Source organism: Mauremys mutica, chromosome 5 (assembly GCF_020497125.1).
Source record: "Mauremys mutica isolate MM-2020 ecotype Southern chromosome 5, ASM2049712v1, whole genome shotgun sequence".
Taxonomy (NCBI): domain Eukaryota; kingdom Metazoa; phylum Chordata; order Testudines; family Geoemydidae; genus Mauremys; species Mauremys mutica.
Window position 1 is genome coordinate 85,034,429 of NC_059076.1, and position 22,767 is coordinate 85,057,195.

Sequence of the window (22,767 nt, forward strand, 5' to 3'; positions counted from 1 at the left end):
GACGGAGAAACAATTTCCTTGGGAAAAGGTTGTCTAGAGTAGGCAGGAAGGCATTAAATTAATAATGAAATTGAGTTAAAAGAGGGAAAAATATGTGCACTCAGTATGAAGTCAAGACACCAAGAACAAAGTTAATCCAGGAACCAAAAGCCATGAAGAGACAAAATTATTTAATTGCCTATCCCACAATGCTAGCAGCCTGGGTAATAAACAAGAGGAACAGGAATTGCTTATTTAAGAGCATAAATTCAATCTAGTTGGTATTACTGAAACCTGGTGGAATGACTCACATGACTGGAATGTTAAAATCAGTGGTTATAATCTATTTAGGAAGCATAGAGTGGGCAAAAAAGGAGGGGAAGTGGCACTGTCAAAAATGTCATTACCTGTTTCCAGATCACTGGTAACTTGGAAGAAAATGATCTTGAATGCCTATGGATCAATATAATAAAAGATAAAGCAAAAGATCGGGTATTGGTTGGTGTCTGCTATAGACCAACATTTCACACTAAGGAACCGGATGACTGGCCACTTAAGCACTTATCTATAATGTGTATGAAAAAAGCTGTGTGATCATAGGGGCCTTCAATCCGAGTGACACATGTTGGAGGTCTCATGCTGCCAATACTAGAACATCCTTGGAATTTCTAAATATTATAGATGACAATTTCCTAACTCAAACAGTGTTGCAGCCAACACTGGGGAATTCTATATTAGACTTCATCCTGACAGATCCAGAGGAACTGATCACAGAACTAAAAATTAATGGTATCTTAAGTACAGTGATAAGGACTTAATCCCATTTATAATGTGTAACAAAATAAAGTCCAGACCAGTAATTATATATATATATATAAAATATACTTGGTGCTTTAATAGGTCCAGTTTTACCCAGCTAAAAAAAATTGAGTCAAATCAGTTGAGAGGAGATATTAATCAGAAAAGTGTGAATAATAACTGGGAATTGTTTAAGAAAACTTTACTAGATGCTCAAAAAACCACAACTGAGGGAGGCGGCCCTATCAGTTAAAAAAAACCCAACCTTGTATGGACCCAATTTACCACGTTGTGAGTCACCAGGAAGGTCTTCCACCTTCATTGCCTTCTCTGATAGTCTGGTCCCTTGGGCATATTCTTCAGTTTCTGATTTGGTGATTCGCCAGTTTGGATTCATGTTCACTTAGATCTTTTGTACATTTCCATGTTACAGATTACTTAATCTTTATCCAACTGGCTTTTAGCACATTAACCCTTTTGATTTTAGATAACTCTTATATTATGCATGCACAAACTTCAGTTACCCAATTTCCATACTTTTTCTGATGTGTTTTCAATGTCTGGATCAGGTTTTTGTGTCACCCTGCTCTTGGTCTTCCCAGAAAAAGGTTCTTTTTTTAAAATGTATCAGTACATGTTTGGGTGTCTTTTATGTACATCTTCCAACACAGTGTGTTACCTTTGTTCTGTCATGAATAATATTTTAAGGAGATTAGCAATTCTATGTAAAAAAGAATTGGAGAAACCACACTTATGCCAGCAAGGACTTGGCCTAAGTGTTACCTCATCTGTACTCGTTCAGTATACATAGCTATATTTTAAATAATTTGTAATTATCAGCATAAGCTTCTAATCTTACCATTAACAAGTCATTTTATATTTCAATATTATGAATCAGTTAGTACATGTTGTTCTTTGCTACCCTTAATCAATTAGAAAAGGGCAGGAGAGTTATGGAAAACATGTTTTTTTAATGTTGACATTTCTTATCTTTAAACATGGGATTTTTCATTCAAAGTCCAGTTTTATTTGTGAACCATTACAAATAAACTTTGTTAGAAATTTTCCTGTGAATGCATTGTGAGGAGAGTCTTAATGTTAGGGCCTGTAGAGTGGCCTCCCTTTGGACGGGAGAGCGAGGGGCCACTACATTCCCCCTAGTGGGTGGAGCCAAACCCATCCCTCCCACCCTTGCTGAAAGTACCAAGGTGGGACAGGAAGTATAGAGGGAGGGCTCAGCAGCTTAGTGGAGCAGGAGCCAGGGAAGGAGACATACACCACCACTCTGTTGCTGTACCTTGGAGCTGAACCTGCACCCTGCAGCACCCTGCCCCTGGAGGCGACTGGGTCTGAAGAGTAGTTGCCGGACTGCCAGCCTCTGCGTATCCAGAGGAGCCAGAGGACCTCCGGATTATAGATATACCAAACCCTGGAGAGGTAGAAAGTAGCCCAGGGGCAGCCGAGCACTGTCTGGCAACACTGCTGACTGACTGTAGGTCAGTGTGTTGTGACTGGATCCATGCTGTCCCAGTGGCGGACCACTCCAGCACTGTTAGAGCCATGGGCTGGGATACGGTGGAGTCGGGCGGGTCCGTGTCATCCTACCCCTTGCCATCCCACCCCTGGGGCAACAGACTCCCCACCCTAGGCCGAGAGGCCTGTGTGAATCTACTGTCCATCAAGCTTGGACACTAGACTCAGTTGGTTCTTATCCCTACTGGAGCCCCTAGACTGTGGTGGTGCTCCCCACCACCACCTGAGCCCCTAGATTGTGTGGATGCTGGCTGCCTTAGCCCGCAAGCTGAGGCTACAGCCTGCTCTCTGCTTGGCCCCGCCCAAAGAGCTAGAGCTACAGACTGTTAAGTATTGCCAGCCCCAGGTGAGGGGCTGCGAGCTAAAGACTATTCCGCGCACTGCCCCGCCCAAGGGTGAGGACAAAAGCACCAGACTATTATTGTTTGTTGCCTCTGTTAGACAGACACAGAACTATAGACTACTTACGGCTCAGCGCAAGCCTGAGGGTTACTGCCCAATATAGTGAGGTAGAGCGGCCTCCCTCCCCACTGGAGAAAGAGGGACCACTAGAAGGCCTTAATATTTAGTTGCTGTTAATGGTACTCAACATATTAAAATAAGAGATTTTAAATGAGCCGGTCTGAGTAACTTGCATCCAAGAATATAAAAAGAGCTGGCTGAGCAGCTTGCTAGACCATTAACATTGATTTCCTATAAGTCTTGGAACATCGGATAAACTCCAGAAGACTGGCAGAAAGCTAATGTTGTGCCAATAAATTTTAAAAGGATAAACATCATGAGCTGGGTAATTATAGGCCTGTTAGTCTGACATGGATTGCACACGGAATAGTGAAGAGGCTGATATGGAACTCGATTAATGAAGAATGAGTGCAATATAATTAATGCCAATCAACATGGATTTATGGAAATAGATTCTGTCAAACTAATTTGATATTTTTTGATGAGCTAACATGCATGATTGATAAAGATAAGTCTATTGGTGTACTATACTTAGACTTCTGTAAGATGTTTCACTTGGTACCACATGACCTGTTGATTAAAAAAACTAGAATGATATAAGATTAATATGGTACACATTAAATGGATTAAAAGCTGGCTATCTGATAGATCGCAAAATGTAACTGTAAATGGGAAATCATCATAGAATGGGTGTGTTCCCGCAGGAATTGGTTTTAGGCCCTATGCTATTGAACACTTTTATTAACTATCAAGAAGAGAACCTAGAAATCATCTCTGATAAAGATTGTAGAGGACACAAAAATTGGGGGAGTGATAAATAATTAAGAGGCCAGATCACCCAAACAGAGCAATCTGGATCACTTGGTAAGCTGGGCACAAGCAAACAATATGTATTATAATACAGCTAAATGTAAACATATACATCTAGGAACAAAGAATGTAGGCGATACTTACAGGATGGGAGATTCTATCCTCGGAAGCAGTGACCCTGAAAAAGATTTTGGAGATGTGGTCGCGAGTCAGCTGAACAGCATCTCCCAGTGCGATGCTGTGGCCAAAAAGGCTAGTGCAATCCTGGGATGTATAAACAGGTCTAGTTCAGGCTTTATGCACCCCGTCATATTGACACCCTATATCTATTCATTATTTTTTGTTTTAAGGAACATCAAGTATATCCATATGAAATATATGAATATGTAGCTAGATTATAGTAGATGGTCTCTGCTCTGCCATTCCAGACAGACCTCAACTAATAAATAAATACAATTATTTAAGGTAAATTATGAAATTCAACCATCTCTGCTAAGGAATGTTTTCTGTTTATAATATAGGCTTTCTAATATTAGAAAAAAATTAATTCATTTGGATTTATGAATTAGCAGTACTGTTTAATTTAAGAGAATAATGATCCATTGTTTTACGCTTGTGGGTTTTCACCCATTTCAGTGAGTCAAATTAATGGTTTGTTGTTTTTCGCAGCTACCCAGAAACCTTGGCCACTAAACCTAAGAAAAGTAAATGAGCAAAGATTAATTTATCTAGGAAAAAAGTAAGAAGTTAAAAATATATTCTGTTACAGAAAAAATACAAATCATACCAAGAGACCGATCCATGCTAACTCACAATATTTAAACCTATTAACCAGTGGAAAATACTAATGAATATCTCAAGGGGCTTATCATTAGCTGGTGATAATCAGCATAGCTCTGTGGAATCATAGTTCGACATCTTTCACCTTCTCAACTGTCAGAGGAATCCTTTCCTAAAACTGCAGTTGTCCTGAAAACCACATGGATGTCAGAGGGGCAGCAACATTTGTGTGGAAGTAAGTCATGAGTCTCTGAACAGCTCCTTCTGCTTCTTATTGTCCATGGCAGTTATGGCCTCCAGGTCCCTACAATGTGCAAGATCTAGGGGTCAAACTGACATTTTGCTACTGTCTGCATGTCTGTTATATAATGGGCCACCGATTGCTAGAAATAAGCTAGTTTTATTAAGTAAGTAAATATAGTAACTGGCTGCGTTCCATTCATCGTATTATTGTTGCAAACATGAGTTTTCACTGCTTATGAGTTTTGAACAAATGTTCTTGCCTGTTAACATTGTATAATTGTTTAGCCAAATGATTTGACTGTGTGGTGTTGTGAATATATTTTGAATTGTTTGTGTGGCATTCAAAGAAGGTGTTTTATAAATAATATTAATAATTATTATTATAAAGGTGGTGAGAGCTGTAGAAGATACCTCAGTAGATAAGGAGTTTTTTTCAAAGTTGACAACACCTTTCCTTTTCTCTCATGTTAAGTTTTTGACAGTTAAAGTTTTGGATAAAGAAACTAGTGGAGGTAAGTGCAGTCATTTTGTTAGAGCAGGAACTGGCATTTCAAATTCCAGTGCTTTTGTATTTGTTCTTGTACTCACTTCTTACGTGACCACAGACACAGTTATTCAAAAATACCCTCTAGTTTTGAAGACATCAATTTCTGGGTGCCATACTTCAGACACTTCAGTTAGATGCCTAAAATGGATTTAGGTGTGTAACTTTAGGCACCCAAATTACAAAATGTTGGTGTGGGGACTAGATTTTTAAAAGTATTCACCTAATGATTCAGATAGATATTTAATAAGAGACTCTTCAGTCTAGCAGAGAAAGGTAATCCAATGTCTGGAAGTTGTAACATCATTAGATAAAAGGCTCAAGATGAGTACAAAACAAAGTCCTCAACCAGTTATTATTTTGAATATTGAAGTCAATAGGGCTCCATGCAGGTGCAGGGATCTGCCCATACAGTCAGTTGCCAGTTCAATGGCTATAAACTTACTTATAGCTTTGAAAGGTAGTGGAGTCTTGAGGAAAGCAGGTTAACAGGTAAAGTGTTCAAGCACTGGTGTAAGTTTATGTAAGACATAATGCCTCCAAGGTATTGTGAAGAGTGTAGTCAGCTATTTATTACCAATAGTGCCAATAGCGTAAGACATGTTCCACCCATTGCACATATTCTGCTTTCCACTGCAAATAGACATGGCCAGACATACTTTCCCACAAACAAATTTCACATTTTGAAAAAAATAAACATTCAAACCAGGACAAAAAGCCAAAAATGCAATTTTTTTCACAGGTAGACTTTTCAAGAAAAAATTGAGTTTTGAGAGAAACCAAATGGATTTTTTCTGCGGGAGAGGCTGAGAGCTTCAGTGTTCAACCTTCCTCCCAGCTCCAGGACTGGAGACACAGAGAGCATAGATGCTTAGCTTTCCCTTCTCACCCCATCTCCAGGTTTGGGATGGAGCATTTACTCTGTGAAGATAGTGCATGCACAATGTACTGGACTCATAGGAGGGCTGGGGCATGTTAAGTGCAGATGGAATCTTCACAGAATTTAGCTGCCTTTGCAGAGGAAGGTTGTTAATAGAGGCCTCATGGGCCTGTCACACCCCGTCTCAGAGAGGAGCAGTGGCGGCGAGTCCTCCAAGCAGCCTAGGAGGGCTACACAGGAAGCAACCAATTGGAGGGAGGCTGCATGGAGCAGCCAGTCAGGGCGAAACGGACTTGCATAAAAGAGAGCTGCAAGGCATAGCAGGGTCAGTTGCTGCAAGGAGCCTGGGGAGAGAGGACAGTGTTCCTAGAGGGCTACAGGAAGGTAGCACCTTGGACAGAGCAGTTGCTGGCAGAGACGGATGGAGCAAAAGGACTGGCTGGCGGCTGGAATGTGCTGGCTGGAGGCTCTGAGAAGAGGGCAAATAAGGTGCTGGGTCTGTGAAGAAGTGGCCAAGGGAATTTAAGCAGTTCTGGCAGAGAAGTTAAGGAGCGGCAGCAGGAGGCTGTTATCTACAGGTTTCCTGGGCTGAGAACCAGTAGAGTGGGCAGGCCTGGTTTTTCCCACTCACCACTGGGGAAGTGGCAGGACTATTGATGGCAATACTTTCCCCTAGGAATGGGGAAAAACACGGATGGTGACACAGCTGGAGGGCTGAGTCATGAAAAGGACACTGCAGTTTCTGGACTGAGGCAGGTCTGCAGATGGAGACGGCGGCAGGAGAGGCACTACCAGGAAAGGGCACACTGGCTGAGAGAGCTAATACCCAAAAAGACGGCCAGCAGGAGGTGCCACTTTGGTGAAACAACTCCATCACAGCATGAAATACAATTGGTTCAAAAGAGTGTGCTCCATATATTCTGGTAACAATGTAGACAATGTGTTGTACATAACAGAGTTTTCTTACAAGGATAGAAGCAAAGGTTAAAAATAACAACATGGAAAAGAGAACCTACTGAAATGCAGTATCTTACTTCTAAATTACTAGAGAAGACTATTTAAATATCATGATTATGTGCAGGGTAAAGGCATCTGTAATAATCAGTAGAAATGTGCAGTGTTGCAGGTAGTCAAGAATTTGATTTTTTTCCTCAATAGCATGGAAAAAAACATTAATGTAATTTTTAATATCTGCATTAATAACCAACACACTCCTAGACACTACTGTTGTAATGCATAATGTACAAGACAGACCTATAGCTATTTTAGTCATGGAATTATTTCTGTGAAAAGGGGAGAAAGTTGGAGTGAGACTGAGATCCAAAATATCTGTAAAATTGAAAAGTATCCATGATTTTCTGTTCTAGCTAAAAAGAAACTGCGTTACATCCCTTCCCTGCTTCTTCTCTCCTTTACATTCACACATGGAACAGCTATCTTAGAAGGGAGAAAAGGAAAATGATTTCTCCACATCTAGAGAGAACAGTTGTGGGGTTTTTTCAATAGCTTTGTAGGCTTATAACTGAAGAGATAAGGGATGCTTTTTCCTTCATGGTGTCTTGAGCATATATTTTCATGAAAGTATGGAACAGCCCAAATAAGCGTTGCATATTTGTGACTCATCACAAGACTTGCTTTAAAATAGCCCAGGGTATCTATTGTTCTAATAAATGCTAGACTTGGTATTTTAAAATGCACTGACTTGATGATATCTGACAGTGTAGTTTATCCAGTAGACGTCATAGGGTAAAAGCAAATGAAACATATTCCAGGCTTTGCAAATTTCTTCAGTGTGATCAAGCTGGAATTTCTGCTACAGGAAAGGAAAGAAAAAACAAACATCATTTAAATTAATCTACCTTCATGGAATTTAAAACAAAATCAAAAAGAGAAAAATCATCACATTTTTAAATCTCACCCATACCCATGAATAGTATTACTTCTTATATGTATTGTTGCAAGGCTTAGAGGTCCCAATCAGGATTGGGGCTACCTTGTACTGGGCATTGTACAAACACACCACACAGTAGAACATGTTTTCTTCCCTGAAGAGCTTTCAGTCTAATTATAAACATCATTTATTCCTGCGGTCTTCTCAGTGGGAATGTGGATATTCAACTTCACCACAGCCACAGATTCTAGGACTCCTTCTGATTCTTTCACACCTTCTATTTGCAGAGACAGTGGAATTGTTTCCACAGCTTTCTCCTCCGCCCTGGCCACAGGCCCTAAGATTGCTTCCGAACCTTTTGCTACCACCATTGATTCTAGGGTTCCTCCTAATTCTTTCACATCTTCCATTTGCAGAGACTGCAGCATTGCTTCTGAATCTTTCACCTCTAAATTATAATAATCATTTATTTGTGCAGGTCTTCTCAGTGGGAATGTGGATATTTGGCTAACCATTTATTTATATTATTGTAGCACCTAAGAGCCCTAGTCATGGACCAGGACCTGGTGCGTTAGATAATGTACTAACAGAACAAAAGGACAGTCCCTGCCTAATAGAGCTTACAGTAAGTACAAAACAAGAGACAACAGATGGATACAGACAGACTGATGAGAACTAGAAAGAAACAATGAGACAATATTGGTCAGCATGATAGTTAATGGTCTCAGCACACCAGCTGCCTAGTCCTTGTCATAACCCTAATCCGTGGCTGAGCAATAACCCTAAATGTAACCTTTGGCTGAGAACCAGCTCTAACCCTAAGGTATCAGTAACTTCTGTTTTGGTTATTACAAGTACTTGGGTTTTGGCTGCAGATATGCCTTTAAAATCTTCTTCTTTTTTTGTTTTTTTGTTTTGTTTTTTTTTAGCCTCCTTCTGACTAGCTTAATTACTCCAGTCCCCGTTTTGGCTACCATACAACCTGAATGTACTATATAGCTAATGTTATACAGTAGTGTCAACAAAATCAATGAAGCAGATATTTAAAGGATTTTGAGTATGTGCACAGTGTAAACTCTTCTAATATGCATGGAGACTTTCTATTCTCAAAGTAGTATTTAGTTATTAATTATTCAATTATGATTTTATAGTTCAATTTACATAAGTGTGCACTGGGTGCTTCAAGTCTATACAAGTCATTTTTGTATCAATATTTGCCTTAAAAAGATAGGTAAATAATTGTAGTACACTGAAAATCACTATTAATCTAGTAAAGTAATGTAGCCGCTCCAAGTCTAGAAAATGCACATATGCCTAATCTTTTCATAAATTAATTGGGACATCTTTCCTGTGTTTGGAGGCAGAGAAGGGAGAAATGAAATATAACTTGTCGTAATGTTCCAACCTAGCATATAGTTAAATAGCTAACATTTTAGTTTATATGATTAGAGATAAAACAGAACATCATCATACTGAACAGTCTCGATTTATAGTGGTAAAATGGTATGAACTGCTAAACTGTACTGACAAATGCTTGTTCAGGTTTAAACAAATCAGTTAGTCACTAAATTCACTGTCAGTCTGAATTTTTTTCTGGAAAGCAAATGCTGATGCAGGATCCATTTCCACTACAAAAACAACTGAGCCAGGGAGACTGAGTAACTATTTACAGACCAGATGGGATCTAACTGTGCTGAGAAACTGCTGAACTTCAGTTCACTTGCAAATTTGACACCATCAGCTCAGGAATAAACAAAAACTGTGAATGGCTAGCCAACTACAAAAGCCAACAACTCATCCTCCCTGATTGAACTAACCTTGTTATCTCTAGACTGATTCTTGCCTGCATATTTATACCTGCCTCTGGAAATTTCCACCACGTGCGTCTGACGAAGTGGGTATTCACCCAAGAAAGCTTATGCTCCAATACTTCTGTTAGTCTATAAGGTGCCACAGGAGATCTTCTAAAAACGTTAAAATGTATTACTGGCACGTGAAACCTTAAATTAGAGTGAATAAATGAAGACTCGGCACACCACTTCTGAAAGGTTGCCGACCTCTAATCTAACCTGTTTAAGTAATTTTTAACTTGTTCTTCCCCTATTTTAGCCTTGGTTCCTACCTCATTTTCACTGGCATTCATTGTTAGATGTCCAATTGCTATTAAGCTTTTTGGTGAAAACTGAAACAAAACCTCATTTAGCTTTTCTGCCATTTCCACATTTTCTGTTATTGTTCCCCCCCCACCCCCCGACACACACACACCTCCATTGAGTAACGGATCTAACCTGGCCTGGTGGTTCTTCTTCCTTCTAATATATTTGTGGAATGCTTTCTTGTTACCCTTTATGTCTCTAGTGAGTTTAATCTCATTTTGTGCCTTGGCCTTTCTAATTTTATTCCTACATATTTGTGTTATTTCTTTATATTTATCCTTTGTAATTTGACCTAGTTTCCACTTTCTGTAAGATTCTGTTTTGTGTTTCAGATCATTGAAGATTTCCTGGTTAAGCCAGAGTGGTTTCTTGCCATACTTCCTATTTTTCCTAAGTAGTGGGATAGTTTTATTTTGTGCCCTTAATAATTCTCTTTGAAAAACTGTCAACTCTCTTGAACTGTTTTTCCCCTGAGACTTGCTTTCCCTGGGCACTTACCCACTGACTTCCTGAGTTTGTTAAAATCTGCCTTTTTCAAATCCATTTTCTTTATTGTGCTGTTTTCCCTCCTACCATTCCTTAGAATCATGAACTCTATCATTTCATGATCACTTTCACTGACACTGTCTTCCGCTTTCAAATTCTCAATCAGTTCCTCCCTATTTGTTAAAATCAAATCTAGAACAGCATACCTCCCAGCATGCCATGTCAGGCTGACAGATGGGTGCCTCCATCCCCATCAGAAGAGAGTCACGAATCACCACTACCCTATGTTTCCTCCTGGAAGCGGTGGCTGCGATCCTCCTAGCCTTGGGGGTACATGGCTTCTCCTCCTCCACCTTTGGAGTCGATTCCTCATCACTTATTGCCAGGGCAGCATAACGGTTCTTCATCACTGTGGTGGGTGGGTTGGAAGTAGGGGTGGAGCACTGCCTGCTGCCAGAGGTAACCAGCAGCCAGTGTCCTCCCTGTGACAGAGCCATATCATCCTCCCACAGCGATGTGACAGCAGTCCTCTAGCTGGATAGCATCCTCAGTCTTGGACATCTCCATATGAATACTCTCAATGAATTCCTTGTGTGCATTGGTGCTCCTCAGCCTGACCTCCTCCTCCTGTAGCTCTCCCACCTGCTTCCTCAGAGATTCCACCAGCAGACCCCTTTCACATTGTATAGTTTCCCCAGCCTGGCTTTCTGAGAGTGGGAAATGCAGGCCACAATTTCTGCAAATCCATGCCAGGATCTGGGTAGAAGCATCCATGGTTACGTTCTCTGTCAGGATACAGGTGCAGGTGGAGGAGACAGAAGCAGTATTGATACTGGCTATGTGGCCTTTCCTAACTATAGCGATTAAATTATGATTCCCTTTTAACAAACTCCTTCTCAAATTCCCGTTTGCAGTCCCTTTGGTCGTTTAGCCTCCGGCTTTTAAGGCCTTCTCTCCGAGGTCAGCCTTACCCCTTCGTTAATCACACAATGGGAGGGTGATCACGAGGCTGATCCAGTGAACAAAAGTTCAAACAGCCCCCAAACACATAATCCCAACTGAGCCTGTACCTTTAAAATAACCTGAAAGAGAGAGAAAACCACAAACAGCCAAAAACCAAACAGCCAAACAAGCTCACTCACCCCATGATTAGTGTTCACACCTTGTTTGTTAGGCAGGGGTATCTCCCTCTCTTCCTCTCAAACTTCTCTTTGAGGTCCCCTGTTCACTGTATTTTTAAAAAACTGTTCTCATCAAAGTGTTCATGTTTATGGTGTTTTGTCCTGGTTTGGGATGATTTTTTTTTTCAAACATGCAAAATTCTGTGCTGGAAAGTATTTCCTTTATTTAATTGAGAAGCTCCAGAATCTTCATGGTAGGGAGGTCACCTTACTGTCAAGAGGGACCTTTTCATGTTTCCATGAAAATCTTTTCAAAGTTGGTCAAGTTACAAGCTTCCGAAAATTACAGTTTGCACATGTTCAGTAGAGGCTTGTTAGGGATGGGCAGAATTATTCTCCAAAGATTCCATCTGCACAGAGCAAGCTCAATCCCCACAGAGGACCAAGTGTCCCACGGCCCAACTGAACAGAATTTGTCCTGCAGTTATTCCTTCTGGTTTACCAGGGCTTCTGTGCAGCCAGGCACCAGAATTAGAGAGCAGGGTGACTGTCCCTCCTGTGTTCTCAAAGATTTCACTGCTGATGCCTGGGCAGCATGGAGGAAAAGCAACATGATTTGCTCAGTTGCAGAGGGGTAAGGATGGGGGAGGGAAGAAACAGGGCAGGATGGATGGACAGGGAAAGACTAGATGGTGCGTGCTGGGAGATATTAAGAAGCGGGGTTATGGACAGGCTAGAGGTGTTGGGATTAGAGAGGGGTATGATGATAATTATAATGGGAAAATGCTTAAGGAAATAAAAAATTCTGTGTACTTTATAGAGTTTGGATATTTTGTAGTCAAATAAAGACTGGAGTCACCTGTTGAATAGTAAGGATAAAACGAAATATTGAATAGCTACCCATTTAGTGAGCACTATCAATCCTTTACACTGAATGAAGCAGCTTGTGTGAAAAATAGCATGATCGTGTAATTAAGCACTATAACATAATGCATACACACTAGAGGGCAAATTAAGATGGACAAACTTAATTCTGGCATTTTCTAATTTTAGAGAGTTTGACTTTGCAAATTCAATGTTCTACATAATTTCTGGGTGCAATTTATATATATCAAAAGCTAAATTCCACCATAACTGTAGCAATGCTAACATACCTCTATTATAAAGGTCTTGTATAAGGTACTGTGTCATGTAATTTACCTTGTCAACTTGTTTTTGAGGACCACTACTGCTACAAACAGTTTTGCCTGTAGAGAACAGAGACTTTCATTTATTTCAGTTGGAATATTACAAAGTGTTCTGAAAACTCAGTTAGAAATTGAGTGTGTCATGATATCTCCAAAAAATTTCTTGACTGTGGGGGGAGGGGGGGAAGCAAGGGGCATCTTATTGCCCAGATAGCTCTAGTTTGTATCTGGAAATGTTTACAAGTACATTCATTAAAAGGTTTGTTTAAATGTCTCCGGTTTTCTCATACACCTTTAAGGATATTGGTTTCCTGCGTCATTTGTTGAAAAGTAGGTCACTGTAAGATAACTGACCTCTCACATTTTGTGGTTTTATGACTCACCAAGGTTTTTTCCTGATGTGTACTTTAATTATTAAGGTCTACTGTGATGTCTGCTCTGCTATTCACCTCGAGTTGCTGTTCTTTAAGGATAGCTGAAATCTAAATATCAATTTTAGAAGTTAATTTGAACACAATGTGCGCCATAATTCATAACTGTTCTGTTTGATTTTTAAAGATAAGATGCTTAATCTATGGAAATATTTTTAAATAAGTGCATCAGTATGGAGTAATAAAGCTTTAAAGAGATTTTTTTTCACTAATCATGTTTTGTTGAGTGATCTGACACTTATTAGCTACAAGAAATACTGATGAGCTCACAGAAGAAACAGATATTTAAATATTAGGATGGCAAGTTTTAAGATCTTATAAATTGTATAAAAATAAACTTTTTATGGGTCAAGAAATAAACTGAGATTCTGTTTGCCAGGAACTATTTGTTTTCTATAAAGTGAAATGGAAGAATATGAACCAATTTCATCCCTGGAGTAACTTTGCTGCTGTAAATGGAATTGACAGATACGGCAAATTCCTGAAATATCCATGGAAGACCTTATTGTATTAAGTGCATGTATTATTGTGGAACAGGTTGTGTGTGTGTAACCTCTCTAGGGGGGAGATGTGATAGATTTGAGACCTGGGATTTCAAAAGACTATGTTGAAAATGTGCCAGACAAGTATTCACTTTGGGGACAGTAAGTGTTAAGTGGACTTCCTGGGGAATCCCTAGGGAGAGGTTAATGCAATTTCTTCAACTCTGGTTGTACAAAAAAGCAGCCTTTCAAATCTGTGTCCTGAGGAGATGGTCATTGTCTGCTGATCACCTATTATAGAAGACCAAGGTCAAAGGCCTGAGCTGTATAAAGAAACAGGTGATCTGCTTAGGCTTTCTTCTGGATACAAGATGGATGAATTTATAACCACCAGGAAATCCCAGTTGTGGAGTTTGAAGGACTGAAATCTACCAGATCCCTAGTTTGGAGTGGGAGGTGACCTCCTGTAAACTTTTTAGCATACATATAGATTCTTCATTATTTTAATGTTTTCTCCATAATGTTTTTAGCTTAAGAATAAATGTGTTTGCTTATGGAAGATAGGTCCATCAATGACTATTAGCCAAAATGATCAGGGACCCAATCCCATGCTCTGGGTGTCCCTAACCCTCTGACTGGCAAAAGCTGGGATTGGATGACAGGGGATAGATCACCAGAAATTGCCCCATTCTGTTAATTGCCTCTGAAGAATCAAGCACTGGCTCCTATTGGAAGACAGGATACTAGGTTTGAATGACCATTGGTCTTACCCAGCATGGCCGTTCTTATGTTCATAGAAAGAGCTGTGTGGCAACTTATAACTGTGGGTGATACACTGGTCATAGCCCTCAATGAGAAAGCAAAGCATAGTTGCTGGCCTTTTTTGGCAGTCTGGGTTGCTGGAGATAGCACAGTGTAAAGGCTGCACGCACAGCTCCCTGCTTAAAATCCTTGGTAAGGAGGCAGTGAGACACGGGTCTCCACCCATGAGAGGTGATGACTGGGAGCTGGAAACCTAAAGTGGGTGTCAATGATGTACCACATAGGGGGAAGACCAGTCCAGATGCCCTGAAACTGTGACAGGCATTACATGAAGCATAAATTCAGCTCTACAGATATAGACTTAAAATCCATTCCATCTTCATATAACCCAAGTCTGTTGCATGCATACTGAAGCTGCAGCTGTGTACATTGTTGGTGCTACAGAATCCATGTATAGATAAATGTCAAGGCACCTCCCCTGATCCATCCCCCCAGTGTTAATTTGTTGCGTGAGCCTGTGTGGCGCTAGGATGGAGAGAGGATGCACAGGCACCTCAACTCAGACTCTCCACCCAGTTCCCTTACACAGTCCTCGTACAGAGTCTGCACTGGCCCTCTGCACGAAGGTTGAATATAATCCATGGAACAATAATTCATGTTATTGTAGTCTAATAATCAAACTAGTGAGTGAAACATAACATTATTTAGAAAACCGAGCCCTGGGCTGCACTTAAAATTTAGGATTGGCATAGTTATGGCACTCAGAGGGTGAAAAATCCACATCCTTGCATGCTGTGGCTATGATCAACTTAATGCCTGGTGTAGATGCAGCTAGGCTGATGGAAGAATGCTTCCATTGACCTAGCTACTGTGGCTTGGGAACTGGTGGGAAAACCCTATCTGTCTCTGTAGTCTGCTTCTACAATGCAGGGTTATAGTAGCAAAGCCATGGCATAATAGCTATGCCAATATAATGCCCATAGTATAGACTTCGCCTGAGTGCTAATCTGTGATAGTCAGCCAATAATTGATTTGCCACATATTCAGGTTAAAAATATATGTTCAGAATAGTTGTGAAGTGTGTGCATCATATAATTAACTGCACTTTTTAAGAGTTACTTTATGGAAGTTTATTATTATATGTTACCAATGAAATACAGACTGAATAGATTAGAGAATCTGGAAGTTTTCAAGGGTCAAACTTGCTTCATTTTTCTCTTTAGTTTTTTAAATTTTCTTTACACAGATAGACTTCAAACTCAAATTGCACAATTTATTTGTCTTTCTCTCTACTTTTCTGGATAATGTGGGTGTGAATTAAATATTTTAACACTAGAACTACATCAGAGTGTTCTGATGTCTATTATAAGCCCTGTTTTCTTCCCACTCTAACTTTGATTTGTGAGATTTAAATTAGGCTAGAATAATTTTTAGTATTTTACTGAGAATTTGGAAAAATTGGCATATGACACTTAGTCAAAAATCAATTATGCTATAAATATTAAAAGCAACTCGTGATTCTTTGGTCACCTTTTTCTCAGAGCAGGAAATATTTCACAGCTCCAGATTTCATGTAGCTGTATAGATTTCTACGCACTTGAGAATAAGATTTTTTCATAGGAAGTGTGTTCTTAAAATAAAATTAAGGAGTACTCATGAGTGGCTATATCTTTGAAAAAAATACTATTTAGTCTTACTGTTATTTTTCTTCACTGTAGGAAGTCTCTTGTCCATAAGTACATTTTGCCACAGATTCCCATCTCACTGAGTTTCACAAAGAGCTTATCATGCCGAACTCTTTAATGCTGCACTGAAATTCAATAAGGTTCCTATTGATAAGTGTGGTGGCTTTTGTTGAAACCCATTACTAATAGGCTGACGGATGGCCACCAGTCAGTCTGTAATTAAGCGCAAAGGCCTATATGCCATTAGGGTCAATGCCCTTGTTTTAGAAGTCACCCTAAAAGCCTTCTTTTCGTTATATGAGAGGTGACTGTTAAAGATAAAGGCCAATAATTGCCCGGAGAAGAGGGATCCTTAACAGTCTTAAGAAGAGGAACAATAACTTCTGACCTCCACTGATTAGGTACCTTCCCTTTTATCCATGATTTGTTGATAATGTCAAACAACCTGGCTTTAACCCTTTTCCCAAAGTTCTTTATCATATGGCCTAGTTGAAGTCAAGTCCAGGGGATTTTCTTGATTCGAGCTTCTATGATGAATTTTCTAGGTCATCTATGAGAAATATCTTTCTAAAAGGGTACTCAGTTGGGTCTGTGTGCACTTTTTAAGATTCTTGTTCCTCCATCCTGTGTGTTTCACAATGACTCCATGCTCATTGGAGTGCTGGAACATTTTTTATAGTGGGGGTGCTGATGATGGAAACCATGTATTTGGTATTTGGTATTACTAATTCAAGCTGGGGGGTGCAGCAGCACCCCCAGAACCCTTAGTTCCAGCACCACTGATCCTCATTGTTGTACATAAGCATGGTAGTCTTGGAAGAATATCTGACTAGCACATTTGCAGACTCTTTATCATTAATTTCCACTACACCTCCATTTTTCAGGATACTGGTGTTTATCTTTAGATTGCAAGTCTGTCTGTTTGTTCTCAATGAACTTCAGTATTATTCATAAATCTTTTCTTCTGTGGGGATCCAGCCTTTCACAAGTCTCTTCCCAATGCTTTCATCTACAATCACATATTTTCACAGCAACAGATGTATTGCAAAATGAATTGAATGAGGACTTGGAAATTTTAACCAGCTGGGCAAAGGAACTTAAATTCTAGCTGAGGCCAGCAAAAACAAAGTCCACCTACTTTACCACAAACCATACGAGGTTCAACTACAATCTAAATTGACATTAGATGGAGAAGTTATTGCCATTGAGCGAAACCTGGTATATGCTGGAGTGATTTTGGACACAGAACAAAGGTTTTCGAACATAAGAATGGCCATACTGGGTCAGGCCAATGATCCATCTATCCCAGTACCTTGTCTCCTGACAGTGGACTGTGCCAGATGCTTCAGAGGGAATTAACAGAACAGGGCAATTATTTAATGATCCATCTCTTGTCATCCACTCCCAGCTTCTGGCAGTGAGAAGTTAAGCGACACCAAGAGCATGGGGTTGTGTCCTTGACCATCTTCACTAATGGGCATTGACCAACCTATCATCCGTGAACTTCGTAACTATTTTTTGATCCCAGTTATATTTTTGTCCTTCACAACATCCCCTGGCAACAAGTTCCAGAAGCTGGCTGTGTGTTCTGTGAAGAAGTACTTCCTTATGTTTTTTTTAAACCTGCTGCCCATTAATTTCATTGAGTGACCCCTGGTTCTTGTGTTATGTGAAGGAATAAATAACACTTCCTTATGCACTTTCTCCACACCATTTATGATTTTATAGACCTCCATCATATCACCTCTTAGACACCTTTTTCTAAGATGAATAGTCCTAGTCTTTTTAATCACTCCTCATATGGAAGCTGTTTTATACCTCTTATCATTTTTGTTGCCCTTCTTTGTACCTTTTCCAATTCTAATATATCTTTTTTGAGATTGGACATCAGTATTCAAGTTGTGGGTGTACCATGGCTTTATATAGTATCATTATGATATTTTCTATTTTATTATCTATCCCTTTCCTAATGGTTCTTAGCTTTTTTGACTGCCTCTGCACACTGAGTGGATGTGTTCAGAGACCTATCCACAGTGACTCCAAGAGTGCTTTATTCTCTGGTAACAGCTAATTTAGACCCCATCATTTTGTATTGTTAGTATCTGTTAGTAAATATTAACCATTTTAGTCCTTTTTCTTTTTGTATATTTTATTCATATATACATTAACTATATTTTTGAATCTTTATGATGTTAACAAAGAGTGTGCTTGTTTGAATTCTAAGGTTTAGAATACTGGTCCTTAAACTATAAGTAACCCTATTCAGGAATTAGACACAGCCTAATGCATACAATAATTCTTGGTGCCTTCATGTCTATAGAACATCAGATATTTATGGAAACCATACCCTTAACACACACACACACATAATGCTTACATAAACAAATATAAACATGGGAGATTGGTGAGGGATGATTGTTAAGGCAGATGTTTCCTAGAGGGGAATCAATGGGCAAGAATTATTATGGGGGAAGAAGGACCCATTAAAAGATATTATCTTGAAGAACGTTGGTCCTCTCAGCTGCGAATAATTATGCCTTCACACATCAATCAGGTAAATGGAGAATGTAAGTATTTTAAAAGATATGACATCATAACATATGGTTCTGGGACAGTGTTTTTGGCAAAGAAGGGTCTCTTTGTCCTAAAATCTTTATAATGGCAGAAGTTATGGAACTTAGTTGGGGAATGAAAATGCCACATCCCAGCAGTTACAGTGAAGAAGAGAGAAAGTGCTAGCTCTTTACCTTGTATCCAGGGTGGTAATGTATCCATTCTTTCTGTATTCTGTATGGCTCTGTACTAATCTCTGATTGATAATCTTTGATTAAATAATTCCAATTAAGCTTATTTGACAATCTCAAATTGTCATTCACTTCAGACATGCAACAGTATGTAGAGTTGGGATGATGTTTTCCAATGTGCACTACTTTGCCTTTATCAACATTGAATTTCATCTACCATTTTGTTGCCCAGTCACCCTGTTTGTGGGATCCCTTTGTAACTTTTTACAGTCAGCTTTGGACATAATTAGCTTGAATAATCTTCTAATGACTGCAAACTTTGTCATCTCAATGCTTACCCCTTTTCCCAGGTCATTTAATATGTTGAACAGCACTAGTCCCAGTACAGATCCTTGGGGACTCTGCTTACCTGACCAGTTTTCCCTACCCTTTGTTTCCTGCCTGTTAACCAGTTACTGATCCATGGAAGGACTTTCCCTCTTATCCTATGACTGATTTCTTTGCTTAAGAGCCTTTAGTGAGGGACCTTGTCAAAGTCTTTCTGAAAGTCCAAGCACCACAAGTCATAAAGATGAAGTTCAAAAGAAGATAGGCCATTAAATACATCTGCTAATGCCTCCTCCCCAAATATTAACATTATGGAAATAATAATAATAAGTAAATAACAAGCTATGGTTATGAAACAAAACCGATACCGCTTTAACCAGCAATTTACACACATGGAAAATCAACACGGAAACTTTCTTAGTGTCCAGAATTCAAACAACCTAACTCTACCTGTGTACGAAAACACAATACCTATAAAAGAACTCGGAGTTTCCTCTCTGAACCACACACACAGGCTTTCATAACTTACTCATACAAATGTTGCAACAAGCTTGGTTTTCCATAAAACCATGTACAACAAAATCAAAGATACTTTAAAAATTCAAGACCATTCATCTGTTTGTCTTAGGATTCTCTATCACTGTAGCTAACAGCATAGATTAAAAAGACATCCAAATAGCAATCTTTTCCTACAGAGCAAAATAATTCCATGTAATCCTCAATAGACAAATCATAAGAAACCAAACTACTTTTTGAGCATAGACTAAACATTACATTACTTTTATGCAAGAGCATCAAGACACACAGTTTATCATAGTAAACCATTACATTTGATACTGATGAGCAAATGACATATGCATCTGCTCAATTAGCCAAAGTATAATATTGAAAAGTCATAAGAACTCACCCCCACTGCCTTTAAAGTCAAAGGAAAGACTGCCATTGATTTTAATGGGCATGTGCTTTGGGCCCTAGTTAACAATAAATGTAGGAGAAGAGTTAAGATTACCTTGTGGCTGGTCAAAGATAACGTTTTTGTTTAATAGTCTGTGATAAATTTAAGTTTAGATGCCTAATTTTAGGCACCGAAATTTGAAGGTTTATGGTGATACAATAGAATTTATTGTGTAGGTCTAGTGTCAGAATTTTACTAGTTCACATAAGTGACAGTGAATAATAGTAAATTAGGCTAGTATGAAAACATTCTACAAACAGTTCAAAATAGAGGAGCTGAAGTACCATTACAATCAACAGTTGCTAAGCTGTGCGAAAGCCTAAATTCATATTCATTCAATAGTTTCCTTTAAAAATATAACAGAGCTGAAAACTGTTATGATATTAACTCTAGTGGAAGGGTGAGAGAACAAGTTAATTTAATTTTAGACTTTCTAATGCTCTATGCACGTTAAGTTTAGTGATGAAATCTGGGGGCAGAATTAGAGGCCTGCAAGGCTTATTGGAGAAGAGTGAGAAAAATTGAAATATCCCATGAAGCACGACGTGTCATGAGAGCTTAACAGCAGAAAAGAATAAAGTTAAGAAATGGAATGGTGGAGAGAGATAAAAAGAAAGAAAGAGTCAAAGGACAGAGGGTGAAATTTACACAGTGGGGAGAGTGGCTGTGGAAAGCTCCCAATACCTTGTAACTAGAGCCATTATGGTGTGTAAGGCAAAGACAGATAGAAAGTGTTCACTTAGAGGACTCTCCACTCGCTGAGCTTGGCAGAGATTCACTCAACACTGTTGGTAGATTGGTACAAGGCCATTTGTTTCATGATTAAACAGATCTAAAGACCACATGCATGCACACGAGTTAAAGCCTGCTTTACAGTGCAGATGCTGGAGTAGTTGCAGAGATCTCCTCACACAGGTGCCTCCCAACTCTCACAGACAAAGCTCATTTTCTCAAGTTCTGTACTCTGTGTGTCTGTATGTGTGTGTTGAATTTCACCGAGAGAGAGAGAAATTAAGCCCTGAAAAGAAAATGACAGCACAAGAAATTGCATCAGCAATAGTGTCTGAGACTTTTTTTTACTTTGAAATACTTTTTCTGACCACAATATGTATTTAGTTACAAAAACATATTTGATTGCATTCTCACTCAACACATTTCCTTTCTCTGAGAATATTCTTGTTTAACATAAGAACTTTTAAAAAGATTTCCAAAGTACTTTAGAATTTAAGTCCTCTTAATAATTCTCCCAGCCCCAACCCTCCAAAACTTGTGTCATATTAACATATTCATTAATGCACTCTTTTGGACCTTTTTCTTTGAAGAGCTGATTTTGCATTTACTTTGTGCAGATTTTGGAAGATGGCAAAAATGTTTAAAGTTTAATTTTTTCATTATCCATTTCTTTTCATATTTTTATACACTTTTTGGCTCAGGGGCTTCATCTTTGATTGTCATTTCAATACATTCTGTGTCATTAATGAAATCGTGTTATTTTAAGTAGTGCTTTTTTCTTAGAAGACTGCAATGTTAATCAAGATTGACAGTTAATTTAGGGCCAAGAATTTATCTCCTGAAAATATTTAAAATATTAGAAAGCCAATCTGAGCAAACTATATATGGCTTGATATTTTATCTTCTTAAATTATCTCTTTTAGGGACATTGTTGGAGTCAGACATTTCATAATCAGTGCTAAAACTGATTCATTTCTCTCTTATAGTGATAAGGGATATAAAATTCTTAATTTTATCCCAGGATGCAGAAGCAGACAAAATCAAATGAAAGAGAAGCACATTTGTTAAAGTATAAGGTTATGGAGTATTATATTGTACATGAGGCTGTATGACAATAGTAGACAATTTTATTCAACTGCCGGGCCGGTGCAACCATTTAGGTGACCTAGGCGGTCGCCTAGGGTGCTAAGATTTGGGGGGTGGCATTTTCTTCGGCAGCGACCGCAGCGGCTGGATTGTTGGCCGCCCCAGTTGCCACTGGCATTTAGGCGGAGGGAGCTGGGGCAGGGGAGCATGGAGAGGGCCGCCTGCAGCAAGTAAGGGGGGGGCGGCATGCAGGGGAACTCCCCGCCCCAGCTCACCCTGCCCCGCCTAAGCTGATTGGCGCCGCAAGCCTGGGAGGTGGGAGAAGTGAAGCAGCGATGGTGTGCTCGGTGAGGAGGCGGAGCAGGGGTGAGCTGCTTTACTTCTCCCACCTTCCAGGCTTGCGGTGCCAATCAGCTTAGGCACCGCAAGCCTGGGAGGCGGGAGAAGTGAAGCAGCGATGGCGTGCTCGGGGTGGAGGCGGAGCAGGGGTGAGCTGGAGGGGGAGGGTGCTTCAGGGCAGAGGGTGGGGAGCTGCTGCAGGGGGGCACCGCAGGGCGGGGGGGAGCTGCCATGGGGGAGCGCCTCAGGGCGGGGGCTCGGGGACGGGGGAGGGCGCAAGGTGGAAGTTTCGCCTAGGGCGCGAAACATTCTTGCACCAGCCCTGTTCAGCTGACTTATAGAAAACAAGCTTGC